This window comes from Heloderma suspectum, chromosome 3 (genome assembly GCF_057233095.1).
Source record: "Heloderma suspectum isolate Gila_16-S chromosome 3, 16-S_ref, whole genome shotgun sequence".
In the NCBI taxonomy this organism is placed as follows: domain Eukaryota; kingdom Metazoa; phylum Chordata; class Lepidosauria; order Squamata; family Helodermatidae; genus Heloderma; species Heloderma suspectum.
The window spans coordinates 276,612,173-276,628,664 of NC_139460.1; positions in this window are offsets into that span (position 1 = coordinate 276,612,173).

Sequence of the window (16,492 nt, forward strand, 5' to 3'; positions counted from 1 at the left end):
TGATTTGTTGTACACAGCCTTGGTAATGGTTGTAGAAATGTTACAAAATACTATAAATAAATAAATAGGAGTGCAGCAGAAAAAGAGGAAAGAACAGAAAAACAAAGCTCTCAGTAATATGAGCAATAGCCCTAATTTGTTCACATATCAATCATTAGTCCTTCTATTGTACTTAATAAGGTGCTTTTACCTAGTACAACTAAATGAGAGTTGATGGTTCAATAGGTCATTTCAGTGACCATAAAGAAGTAAGTTTCTCTGTTTTGGGATAGGTGGTTAGCTCCCATCTTGCTGCACCTTAAGTAGAATAGTACCTAAGCCACACTCCTGCTTTTGTATCTTCCCACAGAGCAAAATAATGGTAATATTTCCACATAGTTCAGAATTTACTTTGACACAGATTCAAACAATCTGTTCTCTTGTCCTCCTACTTTGTAGGTATGTCAGTATTATATACAAAGGGATCTGTGCTCCCGATTTGTTCACTGACATTCATTGATTTGTTGTGGTTCTCACAATTCCCAGCATGCCTCAGACACCACTTATTTTCTCTGTTGCACCAGTGATAGCACGCCCATGATATGCTGTTGCTAAGAATTACGCCATCACAGTTGTGGCCCAATATTGGTATATATCCATGACACTGACATATCCTTGGAGAGGTGTGGCCTACCACTTATGTGCTAGACTCTTGCCTTCCTGGTTTATATTTCACTTATTACATGTCTATACCATCCAATAGCCAAAGCTGTCTGGGCAGTTTACAAATATTAAAACCCTAAACATGCATAATATAAAACCAACATACAAAAATATAACAATTTTAGAACAATCAATAATAAATTCCATTTAACGACCTTATCATATGCTGTCAAATGTCTGGGTGCAGAGGGTGTTAACCTAGTACCAAATATTAGTATGTTCCACTGACATTCAAAAATGTGTATGTGAAATTGATATTGTTGTTGTTTATTCGGTCAGTTGCTTCCGACTCTTTGTGACTTCATGGACCAGCCCATGCCAGAGCTTCCTATCGACTGTTACCACCCCCAGCTCCCCCAGGGTCAAGTCTGTCACCTCCAGAATATCATCCATCCATCTTGCCCTTGGTCGGCCCCTCTTCCTTTTGCCTTCCACTTTCCCTAGCATCAGCATCTTCTCCAGGGTATCCTGTCTTCTCATGATGTGGCCAAAGTACTTCAGTTTTGCCTTTAATATCATTCCCTCAAGTGAGCAGTCTGGCTTTATTTCCTGGAGTATGGACTGGTTTGATCTTCTTGCAGTCCAAGGCACTCTCAGAATTTTCCTCCAGCACCACAGTTCAAAAGCATCTATCTTCCTTCGCTCAGCCTTCCTTATGGTCCAGCTCTCGCAGCCATAGGTTACTACGGGGAATACCATTGCTTTAACTATGCGGACCTTTGTTGTCAGTGTGATGTCTCTGCTCTTCACTATTTTATCAAGATTTGTCATTGCTGTCCTCCCAAAAAGTCAACGTCTTCTGATTTCCTGGCTGCAGTCAGCATCTGCAGTAATCTTTGCGCCTAGAAAGACAAAGTCTGTCACTGCCTCCACGTTTTCTCCCCCTATTTGCCAGTTATCAATCAAGCTGCTTGCCATAATCTTGGTTTTGGGGGGGGGGGTTAACTGCAACCCAGCTTTTGCACTTTCTTCTTTCACCTTCATCATGAGGTTCCTCAGCTCCCCCTCGCTTTCAGCCATCAAAGTGGTATCATCTGCATATCTGAGATTGTTAATGTTTCTTCCAGCGATTTTAACTCCAGCCTTGGCTTCATCAAGCCCAGCCCAGTTCTGCATACAGGTTGAATAGGTAGGGTGAGAGTATACAACCCTGCCATACTCCTTTCCCAATCTTAAACCAGTCCGTTGTTCCATCATCTGTTCTTACCATTGCTACTTGGTCGTTATACAGATTCCTCAGGAGGCAGACAAGATGACTTGGTATCCCCATACCAACAAGAACTTGCCACAATTTGTGATGATCCACACAGTCAAAGGTTTTAGAATAGTCAATAAAACAGAAATAGATGTTTTTCTAAAACTCCCTGGCTTTCTCCATTATCCAGCGGATATTGGCAATTTGGTCTCTAGTTCCTCTGCCTTTTCTAAACCCAGCTTGTACATCTGGCAATTCTCATTCCATGAATTGCTGGAGTCTACCTTGCAAGATCTTGAGCATTACCTTACTGGCATGTTAAATAAGTGCCACTGTTCGATAGTTTGAACATTCTTGGGTGCTTCCCTTTTTTGGTATGGGGATATAAGTTGATTTTTTCCAATCTGTTGCCCATTCTTGTGTTTTCCAAATTTGCTGGCATATGGCATGTATCACCTTGACAGCAACATCTTGCAAGATTTTAAACAGTTCAACTGGGATACCATCATCTCCTGCTGCCTTGTTATTAGCAATGCTTCTTAAGGCCCATTCAACCTCAGTTTTCAGGATGTCTTGCTCTTGCTCACTGACCACACCGTCAGATCTATCCCTGTTATTATTATCCTTCCTATACAGATCTTCCGTATATTCTTGCCACCTTTTCTTGATCACTTCTGCTTCTGTTAGGTCCTTGCCATCTTTGTTTTTGATCATACCCATTTTTGCCTGGAATTTACCTCCGATGTTTCTAATTTTCTGGAAGAGGTTTCTTGTCCTTCCTATTCTATTATCTTCTTCCGCTTCTGCGCATTGTTTGTTTAAAAATAATTCCTGATCTCTTCTGGCTAACTTCTGGAATTTTGCACTTAATTGGGCATATCTCCCCCTATCACTGTTGCCTTCTGCTTTCCTTCTTTCTTGGGCTGCTTCCAGTGTCTCAGCAGACAGCCATCTTGCCTTCTTGGTTTTCTTTGGGACGTTTTTTGTTGCCACCTCCTGAACAATGTTGCAAACTTCTGTCCATAGTTCTTCCGGGACCCTATCTACTAAATCTAGTCCCTTAAATCTATTCTTCACCTCCATTGCATATTCATGAGGAATATTTGTGAGCTCATATCTAACTGATCTGTGGGTCTTCCCTATTCTCTTTAGTCTGATTCTAAATTGTGCAATAAGAAGTTCGTGATCTGAACTACAATCAGCTCCAGGTCTTGTTTTTACCAACAGCATAGATGTCCGCCACCTTTGGCTACAAAGGATGTAGTTAATCTGATTTTAATCTGATAACAAACAAAAATCTGTTTGTTATGTACAGTGAGTTGTCTTGGCAAAATTCTATCAGCCTATGTCCTGCTTCATTTTGTTCTCCCAGATCATGCTTGCCTGTTATTCCAGGTGTCGTTTGACTACCCACCGTAGCATTCCAGTCTCCTATAATGAAAATAACATCTTTTTTTGGCGTACTATCCAGTAGGTGATAGTATAACTCTGATTTGGATGCTCTGACTTAGATTCCTGCATTGAGCAGGGGGTTGGACTCGATGGCCATGTAGGCACCTTCCAGCCCTATTATTCTATGATTCTAGGTGCTGCAGATCCTCATAGAGCTGATCTACTTCTGCTTTTTCAGCATCTGTGGTTGGGGCGTATACTTGGATCACTGTGACATTAAATGGCTTACCTTGAATTCGAATTGAGGTCATTCTGTCATTTTTGATAACCAAGCTTTTATTAGCTGTTGCAATTAGGTAAGTGTTTTCAGAGAAGCTCAGCAGCAACAAGAAAAAAGAGAGCACCAACCATTTTACTGTTACTCACTAGCAGGCCATCATTGAGATCAAGGAGGGCATGTCAGAATCCCAGTCCAGACACACACAAAGTAAAAGAATCTCTCTCTCTCTCTCCCTGATGCGTTGTGGATGCACAATGCTCTTTTCTCTCCAGCAGGACAAGCAAAAGGCATCAGGCAGATGGCGCATTGGGAATGCCCTACCTGACTGGATGCCATATATGGTTAAAAAAAAAAAAGCCTCTCTCCCAGGAATCAGGTCACACTGAGGAGAGGAACAAAATGGGCATTAAAGAAGATGCACAAAGAATGTTGTTGCTGCTGCTGCATGAAAAGGGGTGGATTCTGTTTGCTCTCAAAACTTGCTGACTGTGCTTATTCTTGAATAATCCAGTCCTCCTTTCTTCTGAGAAGGCATGAATAAGCTGCATTTTTGTATGGTGCTTCTTCCCACTTTGACTTCTGAGTAGACATGCAAAGAGGGGGATGCTCTATGGACATACAAAGAAGTGGAATTTGGATGCTCTCAGAACTTTGGGTTCCAAAGACTGCTCTTCTGTGTAGCTCTGAGGATATAATTACTACTAGTAGTAGTATCATTATTCTACACAATCAGCTTTTCAGACATTCTCTCTCAGTGTCCCCTTTTGCAAAGGGTTGCTGCTGGGTTCCAAAGACTGGTTTTCTTCGTTGCTCTGAGGATATCACTAGGATATCATTAGTATTTCTGTGGCTGTGTGGTTCCCCCACCGCCACACATATATATGCCCCCAGGGGTTGCTGGCTTCTAGGAATTCAATGACCACTCTTCATCTGGTAACCCCCTGATTCCACCTCTGGGGATCCTGCCCTCCACCCACTAGCTCCAGTGGACACCAACTACCAGTGCTAGTACTCAAAACTTAGTTGTGTTAGTGAGTTTTCCATGTTTCATGCCACATGGAGCAAATTAACAAATTTAAGAGAAGCTACACTGCAGAACCTTGGGAAGGGGGCGAGTGTGTGTGTGTGTGTGGGGGGGCATTTTGAAAGCCACTGTGAAAGTTCCTACTTGACTTCCATTTTCAGGATAGTCACAGGGTGTTAGAGCTGTGGTAGAAGCAATTTGCATTGACTTTTGATAAACAATTTTCCATTTTTTTTGGAGGGGATCTACACTGTCAGTGAAATTCAAAATGTATTTCTTTGTAGCTTGTAAAAAACAAAGTCAAATCCATTTACTTAAAAAAATACCCCATTGCATTTGAAATTCCTGTTTTTTCACAAAGACTGGTTGAAGAATATAGATTTAAAAATCATAATTCAAAAAGAGATTAACATCTATTTTTCCTCTTTGTGTAAGGAAATGCTTTGAATGCCTTAAAATAAGTAAGGGTAAAAATAGATTTGAAACTTGCAATCTGACTTAAGTGTTTTTATACATTTGCTCCTTCACAGTAGTGCTTCTATGTTTCTTTTTGTATTAAAAATATAAACAACATAAAGAAATAATGGAACCTGTTTCAAGAAAAACAGGCTCCACTTTAGATTTGTCCACTTTATTCCACCACTTTTATTCCAGCATCAGTTCCTTTATCACAAGTTCAGTTATAGATAATGTGGGTTTTCAAGACTTCTTCACTACACAGAATATGTTTAAAATCAAAGTCTGACCCCTTCTGAAAGAGAACAGGAAGTACCTCACCTAAGTATAAACCTGAAGTCTAATCATATGGTAGCGAGGGCAGTCTCACTTTGGTCAATTTCTAATTTACTCTAACAAATTTATAGAGAAGAACAATAGTAGTTCCTTTCCATACCATCATCACCTGACTCCAAGGATTGTTGGTACTGGTACAGAAAGAACCACATAGCTCATATTCATGTGGTTCCTCTCTACAAATGCTAACAGAGCATTGTGGAATCAAACCTGCACCAGTCCTCTAAAATATGGATGAGGCCCCTGCACCAGTCCTCTAAGATACGAATGAGGCTCAGGTCTGTACAACTGAAGTTTGGTTTACATGTAAACATGTGGTAGCTGTATCTCATGCAACACATTCAAACAAAGTAGTTCTGCACCTTGTTCTGGAAGTTTTCAGAATTTGTCACCACAGAGTGTGAAATAAGAGGTATGTGGTGGCATGGTAAAAATGGTGTCACATCTTTCTGGGCTTTCTCTGCCATCAGACTGCCTTTTAGATACTTCCATTTTGGATTCTTTTCCTGGGGAAAGTCACAGTACTCTTATTTCAAAACAATTCTCGCTGCCTCTTTTTTTTTTTTTTGTCTTTCTCATTTCAGTGAGAATAATTAGTCATGCTTACCCAGCTTCTGAATAGTTTTGCATTTGCTGGCCAGGATCTGGAGCATGCATGGGCCTTTCCCTCTACTCCCAAGTAAACTGCTAGTTCAGCCACTGCTTTGCTCCCTCCTCTTTAGAGGAGATTTTATCCAGACTGAGGTTTGAGTCTTGGTGGGTCCTGACATCTTGGCATGTAACTTTCTCTCCTAAGGCACCTGTGCTTCACAAAGCAATCTAATAATAATCTGAATTCCTTCACCTGTAGGGTTGCTAACACTACCTCTTGCCCTCCAACTTTTCACAAATGAAAACTGGGAGCCACTTGTGACATCCCATTTTAATATCAAGGATCGCTGCCCAAGACCCTCTCTCCTGATTACAGACTGCTTGAAGTTCTTCTTTTGTCTGCTGTATGCTGAATTCATTTATTCAGAACAACCCAAGACATTTTGCTGCCTTAGGCACAGCAGCAAATGGCATCTCCTAGTCAAAGAGGAGTACCCAAGACAGGTCAAATTATTTCTACCCACCTAAAAAAGGATACTGTAAAGCTGGAAAAAGTGCAGAAAAGGGCAACAAAAATGATTAAGGGGCTGGAGCATCTCCCCTATGAGGGAAGGTTACAACAGCTGGGTTTGTTTAGCTTGGAGAAAAGGAAGGTAAGGGAATACATGATAGAGGTGTACAAAATTAAGCATGGTGTGGAGAATGTGAATAGGGAGACTTATTTATTTATTTATTTATTTATTTATTTCATTTCTATACCGCCCAATAGCTGAAGCTCTCTGGGCGGTTCACAAAAATTAAAACCAAACAGCACACAATAAAACAATTGAAAATATATAGAACATTAAAACCACCGACTTTTTTTCTCCCTCTCTCAAACCTAAGGCCATGATTGGTAGGAGATTCAGGACAGATAAAAGGAGGTACTTCTTCACACAATGCATAGTTAAACTATGGAATTCACTACAACAAGATGTTGTGATGGCCGCCAACTTGAATGGCTTTAAAAGGGGATTAGACAAATTCCTGGAGGAGAAGGCTATCAATGGCTACTAGGCTTGATGGCTATGTGCTGCTTCCAGTACCTGAGGCGGTATGCCTATGTACAGCAGTTGCTGGGGAACATGGGTGAGTGGGTGCTGTTGCACCCATGCCCTGCTTGTGGGTTCCCAGTTGACAGGTGGTTGGCAACTGTGTGAATAGAATGTTGAACTAGATGGACCCTTTGTCTGATCTAGCATGGCTCTTCTCATGTTCTTATGTTCTAATTTTGGCATCGAAGACAGAAAATACAAGTATTCCCCCCTCCCCCCCAGCAGTAAAAATGCAATAAGAATAAAGGTTGTTATTCAGTGCTATGCCATGCACTGACCTGAGAGTAATTCCCATTAAACTCAATGGGACTTACTTCTAAGTAGATATGTATAGGATTTCACTGTAAATAACTAACAATTTCTTGCCTTTTAATAACACCCCAAATCAGCTGCCTGGGATGACCACCCACTCTGCACAATGGTAGTATCAACCCTGCCTTAGGTTTGCTATAGCCTACCCTCAACTAATATAAAAATCATTAGGGTGTTTGTTCTTCAGGTTAAGAACAAACAGCCTTTTTGCCCCTACATTATGGTATTAGCAGTTTGAATTAAAGCTTCACCAGCTGTAGAATGTGAAATAGTAGCTATGCATGATATATAGTTTTATTGTTAATATGCATATATTTATTGTCTTGTATATAAAGTGCATCTTCTTTCCAATGAGAGTTTTAACTTCTAGAGGCCACGCAGAGGGAGCTGAACCCTGACTAATGACAGTGTTGCCTGCTCACCCTAATATTTTAATAAGGTGTTCCCCAAAGGCCAAAACAGGAACCAAAACCAAGCTCCAGCAGGCAAATAAGGATGGTGAGACCATCTGCACTGTCACAACTGATCCAGGTCTCAGAACGTTTGGTACATAGGAAACTGACTTATACTAAGTCGGACCCTTGGTCCATCTAGCCCAGTATTGTTGACACTGACTGGTAGTGGTTCTCCAGGCAAGATTCTTTCCTAACTCTACCTGGAGATGCCAGGGCTTGAACCAGGGACCCTCGCTATGCCAAGCATGTGCTCTCTCTCTCAACGGGCTGCTTTTTGAGCAAGGCTGGTCATGGCAGACTGAATCTAGTTGAACTCTTTACTTTAGATATGATACTTCTCCAAAGTAATAAATGCAGCAAAGCTGAATCCTGAGAAATATAGCTAGAGTTCATTACACCAGGTTTTCAGTGTTTAATCTTTAAAGTTATAAAAGGTACTGAAACATGTCAATGCCCTTTCTCAGAGTCAAAACCTGCTAGTAATAATCAATTCAAATTCACTTTACAGAGTGGTTCATAAAGCTGGTATTGCTGATTGTCAAATCTAGGTACTATACAACCTGTATTATGACTGGACAATCCAATAGCAGAATGATAAATTACCAAAACTCTTTTCTGTCTCATAAAAGCCCACATTTTTTCCCAGTGTAAAGCTATCTTGATTGTTTAAACTTCACTTATACCCAGCCATGCTCACTGCTAGATGGTCATGGGCAAAAATCTATTTGCTAGGATTCGTAGGATTTTTAAAGGTATTAGAAGCCATTTGGCTTGTATAATCAAATATACCTGCAGGCCTCACCAATTTTTTTTTCAAAGATAGCTAATGTATACAAGTGGAATTGGGCTTTCAGCCTTAATACTTTTCCTTAGGATTTAGACGCTGAGACATCTAATGCAGTGACATAAAATCTTCAAAGTAATAGTATACAATTTGCCCATTTATTTAGCATATAACTGCAGTTAATCCCCATATGAATTGTGTTCAAGAGTAGAAGCTACTTTAAACTAACTTTAAGACAAGTATGTTTAAGGTTCTGAAGCTTATAAATCATTTTACAGAAAACTGATGAAAATATATGTAAAGTATGGTGTTTGGTACTTAAATGTTTTTCTTTTCATTGGGGAGAGTTTCTATTTTTTTAAGTACTTTTGAAGGAATTGTAAATAATATTTTAGCCTTAACACTTTATAAATTGAAAACAACAAAAACATAGGATTGGAACCAGACTTTGCTCTCATCTGTGGGAGCACTCCCCAAGTGGAGTTTCACCCAAGATAATTTGGATGGCAGGAGGCGGGAGGAAGATTTTCACCAGTTCCCTTCCCCCTGCAGCCTCCAGCAGCAGCCCCTAGCACCATCTCTCATGCTGTTCTGGAAAATCCCCTCCTGAGCAGATTTTCAGGAGGCAAGGGAGCAGCAGAGGGAGACAAGAATCAGAAGAAAATTCTAAAGGCTTACATCAATACCCTGGAAGACAGAAACAAAATTCGAAGTGATCTTGATAGGTTGGAGCGCTAGGCTAAAAACAACAGAATGAAATTTAATAAGGGTAAATGCCAAGTTCTGCACCTAGGAAAAAGAAACCAAATGCACAGTTACAAGATGGGGGATACTCAACAATACTACCAGAGAGAAGGATCTTGTAATTGTTGTCGATCACAAGCTGAATATGAGCCAACAATATTATATGGCTGCAAAAAAGGTCAATGCTATTTTGGGCTGCATGAATAGAAGCATAGCTTCCAAATCACGTGAAGTACTAATTCCCCTCTACTCAGCACTGGTTAGGCCTCATCTGGAGTACTGTGTCCAGTTCTGGGCACCACACTTTAAGAAGGATGCAGACAAACTGGAGAGGGTTCAGAGGAGGGCAACAAAGATGATCAGGGGGGTGGAAACAAAGCCCTATGAGGAGAGTCTAAAAGAACTGGGCATGTTTAGCCTTGAGAAGAGAAGACTGAGGGGAGATATGATAGCACTCTTCAAGTACTTGAAAGGTTGTCACAGAGAGGAAGGCCAGGCTCTCTTCTCGACCATCCCAAACTGCGGGACACAAAATAATGGGCTCAGGTTACAGGAAGCCAGATTCCGGCTGAACATCAAGAGAAACTTCCTGACTGTTAGAGCAATATGACAATGGAACCAATTACTTAGGGAGATAGTGGGCTGTCCCACACTGGAGGCATTCAAGACGAGGCTGGACAGCCATCTGTCGGGGATGCTCTGACTTGGATTCCTGCACTGAGCAGGGGGTTGGACTCAATGGTCTTCTAGGCCCCTTCCAACCCTACTATTCTATGATTCTATGATCTTTAAAGAATAATAAACATGCATATCAATGTTATAACATATTGGTTGAAACAATAATTAATTATTAAATTTACAGATAGGCAGTGTGATTAGTATTGCACACTGCATTATTGTTTTTACAACTCTGTTGAATGATGCTTTAAAAATGATGGTTTTAAAATGGTGTGTGTGTGTGTGTGTGTGTGTGCGTGCGTGCGCGGGGGGGAGTTAAATAGCAAGTGATATTTAATTTGGAGGGTAAGGTGGGGTGTATTCCCTCCCTTGAAATGAATGAGGTAGCTCACATGTACAAGGGCACGTGTGTACATGAGATTAAAAACTGGCCTTTGGATGAAAACAATGATTTCATATAACTATGGATGTCTTCATAACTTCCTGGGATTATATAATCTATTTAAACCTTTATATTATTCACATATTCATGTAGTAAGTTGAATGCTATGCTGTTAAAGTATACACAAATCGTTCTATGGTTGCGTGCCAAATTTAAAATAATAACATTATGTAGATTCGCACTCCAAAATTTTGCATGTACCATCACGTAACTCGTCCCTTGCTCCATTCACCAACCTTCAGAAATTGTAATTCATTTAATTCCACAAGAGTGGGTGTTCCATATACACAGGATTCCATTAAGTAGTTGACGTTTTCATTTTACTGTTAGGGGTCTGGAATGTCAGGGCAATAGCCAGTGTTGCTGCTCTTTTTATGCAACTGATATAGCACTAGGGTAAGTGACCTCTAGAGTAATGCCAATAGTGTATGCTGGTGTAATGGGTTTGTTATGCTTACGCTAGCACAACATCAGTGGTGTTAAGTGGAGCAACAGCACTGGATTCTGCCCCAAGACTCCTAAATGTATAATATAAAATACCTTAAAACTATAATATAAATATAAAATACCTTAAAAATATAAAATCATTCCAATTTTTGGAACATGATTGGTCATCTTTAAAAGTTTTCATTAAACCATTTGCATTAGAAATGGTTTTATCACATATATGATAAAGGAATCTTAACAACTCCCTTTCACAGTTTTGACCAGCTTCCCTTGTATATCAAATATTGGTTAGTGCATTTAGAAACTTTGCTTGAATGTTTCTGGTCTTATTTGACTACAGTTAAGTAAGATTTAATTTGAAGACTCATTTTCCCATGAGTTATGGTTCATAAACTTTGCCTATAGCAAAGCAAATGGCACATGTATTTCACTTTATGTTTTTGTAATTACAATTTATGCAATTATTTGTTAAATCACTTGGTGGGGTATGCTTTCTTCTGAGGCTACTTTAGTGCATCTTTTCCTGTAATTTCATGATTCAGTATTTTTGGTTATAGAGCTACTAATTTAGGTTTTAATTGTAAATGAGAAAACTCTCTTTTTCTGTCTGATGAGACAGTTTATGGTTGGATGGCCAAACTGCAAGAACAAGTATAAGATATTGACAACTGTATTGTTAATTAAACTCTTCCTCTCCTTCTTCCCTTGTCCTCCTCCTCTCCTTCTTCCCTTGCTGCTGGCACTAGTATCCAGACTCTAGGACAGCACAAGCATGGAATCTCCCTACCTCTAGTCTGTCATGGACATGATGTGTCCAGTATGAGGCCAAGAGTTGTTATACACCTGTATTTCCTGGCCCTGTGCAGAAAGGCTAGAATTATACCCACAAACTGTGTTTATATTGTTTTCTTACTTTACTGACTAATATGTTAGGTGGACTTCATGTAATCAGTTCTTAAAACTGATTGCAGTGATAAGATGTATAAGCAAGCCTGTATATTTCTTCATCACAAAAAAATGGTGATATGCATTTTAAAGAGTTCTAGGGGGGTCTTAGGTTTCAAAGAAACGTCTGCTGTGATTTGCAGAAATATCTGCAAGCTGAGAGATGACTGGAACACAGGTAGAAAAAAACACATCTTGGATCTGTTCAAACACAAGTTAGAGTTTATTATCAAGTCTATTCTGTGGCAGTGATGAAAGCAAAGAAACATTTTTTCTCCTTCACCATTCTGGCCTCTCAGTGTCATCCAGCATAGCTTTTCTGAGTGGTTTGGGGCCTGTTGGGTTCTTGCCAGTGGGGGATCTGCTTGAATCCTTGGTAGCATGCTGCAATATGTTTTCAGAGCATTTCAAGGACAAAATTGCTCATATCCATCATGACTTCCATGATTTCAGGCAGTTCAATCCATGAGATATCCAGTGTTCCATCTGTTCAGATATTGTTGGATGACTTTCAGTTTTTAGGCTTGAAGATGTGGACAAGGTGCTTGATAAAGTTCGACCAAGCACCTGTTTGCACTACCCTTGGCTCTTGTGTCTTATTTAGGGATGGCGGAGAATTTCTCCCCGAAACTTCGGGGGGCCGAGCGCCAACGTGTTCGGCCCCCCGAACAAGTTTCGGGGAGAAATCCTCCGCACCCCCCCGCACCCCGCACCCCCCCCGGGATGGGATTTACCTTTGCCGAATGTCCCTCCCGGCGGCGGGTCCGGCCAGTGGTTCAGCGGGTGTTCGTGCGGGGCGGGAGCGGCAGCTGGTCTTTCGACCGGCTGCCGCCGCCGCCATTCCAATAAAAGAAAAAAAAACCCCCCGTGATAGGCTACGTGACGATTAACGTAGCCTATCACGGCTAGATTTGCAAAGTCAGCCGTGATAGGCTACGTAAATCGTCACGTAGCCTATCACAGGTGACTTAAAAAAAAAAAAAAAAAGCGTGTATGGATAATGGCGGCCCCCATAGGGAGCCGCCATTCCCGTTCCTTATTTGGTCGCTGTAGTCTACGTAAAGATTTACGTAGACTACGGCGAAAATAAGGGCAACGCTATTTTCCATTGTACCATTGGCCATGGTATCCTTCTGGAGAGACTGTCTGTGTTGGGTGTGGGTGGAACAGTTCTTCCATAGTTCTGGGAGTTGTGACCATATTATGCTAGTACAATAGCTCCCAGTATGTTTTTGGGCCCAGTTCAAGGTGTTGGTGTTACCTTTAAAGCCCTTCATGACTTGGGGTCACAGTATCTGAAGTATCTTCTGAGGTGCTGTTCTGTGTGACCACACATACTGTGATTCAATAGTTGGTTACTCATTAGTGGGCCTTTTCTCTGGTTGTCCCCAAATTGTGGAATGTCCTCCTTAGAGAGGTCTGCCTGGTGCCCATTCTGTTGACGTTTTGGTTCCAGGCACAGACCTTTTTATTCTCCCAGGCCTTTAAAAAAGTTTTTAAAGGGTTTTTTTTTAAGTTGCTTGGTTTTTTTTATTATGTTTAAAACTTCATTTTCAAATAATTCTTTCCAACTTTTTAGCTGCTTTTTATCTCTTTTTAAAACATACTTTAAATTATTGTTGTTGCTTCTAAATTCTTTTAATGGGTTTTATTATTGGTTTTATTGTATTTGTTTTTGTTTTGTATTTCTCCTTGAGAGCTTTGGCTATAGTGTGGGTCATAAATTGAATAAACAATAATTTATCTGGTTTCATACTTGGAAAATTGTACTCGAGCATAATGGATCAACTTCTTTTTGGTGTGTTCTCTAACCTCTAGCCCAAGGAGTGCTATGAAGATCTACCTTTCCACTCCACCATGAACTTACTGGATGGCCTTGGTACCAGCCACTATGTCTGAGCTGCCCTAAGCTCCTTGGAGGGCGGCTGCTGCTGCTGATACGACACAGTAACAAAAGCCCTTCCTACTGATATTCTTTCATGTAATACGGTTGTCTCATAGAACTTTGGCATGTGCAAAAGATTTGCAATGACTTGCTTCTCTGTGCATGTTTTGTGCATATCTTCTGTCCAAACTGGACTGCCTATCTCCCTACCAATTAGTCCTAGTCTGATACTCCAGCTTCCCTGTGCTTCCAGCTCCTGGACTATGCTGGGAACTAGGGTTGGTGGAGAATTTCTCCCCGAAACTTCAGGGGGCCGAGCGCCAACGTGTTCGGCCCCCTGAACAAGTTTTGGGGAGAAATTCTCCGCCCTCCCCCGCACCCCGCACCCCACCCCCCGGGAAGGGACTTACCTTTGGCGAATGTCCCTCCTGGTGGCGGGTCCAGCCGGCAGTTCATCAGGCCTTCGTCGGGGCGGGGGCGGCAGCCAATCTTTCGACCGGCTGCCGCCGCCGCCATTCCAATAAAAGAGAAAAAAAACTCCCCCGTGATAGGCTACGTGACGATTAACGTAGCCTATCACGGCTAGATTTGCAAAGTCAGCCGTGATAGGCTACGTAAATCATCACGTAGCCTATCACGGGTGACTTTAAAAAAAAAAAGTGCGTACGGATAATGGCGGCCCCCATACGGAGCCGCCATTCCCATTCCTTATTTGGTCGCTGTAGTCTACGTAAAGGTTTACGTAGACTACGGCGAAAATAAGGGCAACGCAAATAGCGTTGCCCTTATTTTTGCCGTAGTCTACGTAAACCTTTACGTAGACTACAGCGACCAAATAAGGAATGCGAATGGCGGCTCCCTATGGGGGCCGCCATTTGCGTACGTGCTTTTTTTTCTTTTTTTTTAAAGTCACCCGTGATAGGCTACGTGACGATTTACGTAGCCTATCACGGTTGACTTTGCAGATCTAGCCGTGATAGGCTACGTTAATCGTCACGTAGCCTATCACGGGGGCGTTGTTTTTTTTTTAACTGTTTAGTTCGCGGCCGGGCGAGGCGAGGCGCCTCCTCCCCGGCCTGAATTTCGGCCGGGCGAGGCGGAAAGCCTCCCCCCCCGGCCTGAACTTTGCAGGGGGAGCAGTGAAGCGCCTCCCCCCCCACCGCAAAAAGCTTCGAGGACAGGTAAGGGACTTTCGTGCACCCCTACTGGGAACTCACTACAATGAAGATATCATACCAGTGTTGAAAGAACTAAGTCAGTTTCTAATATGTTTCCAGGCTCAATACAAACATATTGAGCCTGGAAAGGTTCAACCAGGCTGGGTACTTGAAGGACACCTTGTCTGTATGAACCTGTCCATTTGCTCATCATCATCAGATGCCCCACCATCTGAGATTCAGTGGGTGGCCTTTTCAGTTGTAGGCTGTTGGCCTCTAGCAGGGGTAGGGAACCTCTTTCAGCCTGAGGGCCAAATCCCATTATGGAGAAGCTCTCAGGGGCCACATTCCAGTGGTGGGTGGGGCCAAAGGAAAAGGGGTGTGACCAAAATACCAACAATACCAGCATACTTTAGTTTAAAGCTCTTTCTGCCAGTAACTACACCTTAGGAGAGGCATTTCAACCTTTTAGAATGTAGGAAAAGACTTTCCAAAACTGGGAAAACTGGTGGTTGGGAGAAAGGGCTGGGGGCTTCTGGGGAAACTCAGAGGTGTCTGGACCAGATTGGGATTTGGCTTCCAGGCCTGATGTTCTGCACCTCTGCTCTACTTTTTGTTTTCACCAAAAGTAATGACTGTACATTTTGATTAGTTCTTGCAGTTAAAAAAACATATATTCCTCATTGGTTTTGAAACTTGTGTGTGTGGATTATTTTGGGTTCCCTCCTTTGCCACAGATGTCCTACTGCCAATGTCAAAAGGTCCTTTTTCGTGAATGTGTGTCTTGTAGAAAGTACACAAGTTTATACACATATCTGAAGGAGCATATCTGGTAACAAGCCTTTCAATTTGATATATTTCGCTTCCACTGCCTTTGTATTTCATTACTATGAAACATGGCAGTGAAATATAATGCGTAGTGTCAACTGAAGAACAATTAAAAAAGAAAAAAAACGAAAGTCAATAAAATAGTATGAGATATAGAAAAGCCTGAAGCAAAACAGAGTCTTCTCTAGAGTATCCTAAGGGCGCAAAATCCTACGGCTGCTAGTCAGCGGCTAGACGGCCATAGGATAGGTTGGTTCCTGGGACCCAACCTCGGAGCCCACGCTCCAAGGCCAGTCCCTGAGGATTGACCTCCACTTCCTCCCATGCTGCCTCGTAGGCAGCTCGGAATGGCCCCACACTCCGCGCTCGGAAGAGGAGTGTGGAGCAGCAAAAATGGGGCATTCCTGGGGGTATGCTGGAGCAGGAAGGGCAGAAGTGCTGTTCTCACGCTTCCTATGCATCATCCGGTGTCCACCCTGCAACACACACTGACTTCCCGCGTCTAGACAGCCGAAATCAGCTGTCTACTCATGAATGCAGGGCGGCTCAAGTGTGGAGGGGGTGATCCCCTCTGTGCTGCTCCTGCCCTGCATTGGATAGGAGTTTGGAGGCGGTCGCCTATCCCGATAGGATTGCGCCCTATGAAAGTGATTCTTGGGTGACTACAAGTAAGTGATGGTTAAGAGGAGCAATCTTAACACTCTTCAGATAGGAGGCCAAGGGGGATTAGAATGTAGCTGAGGCA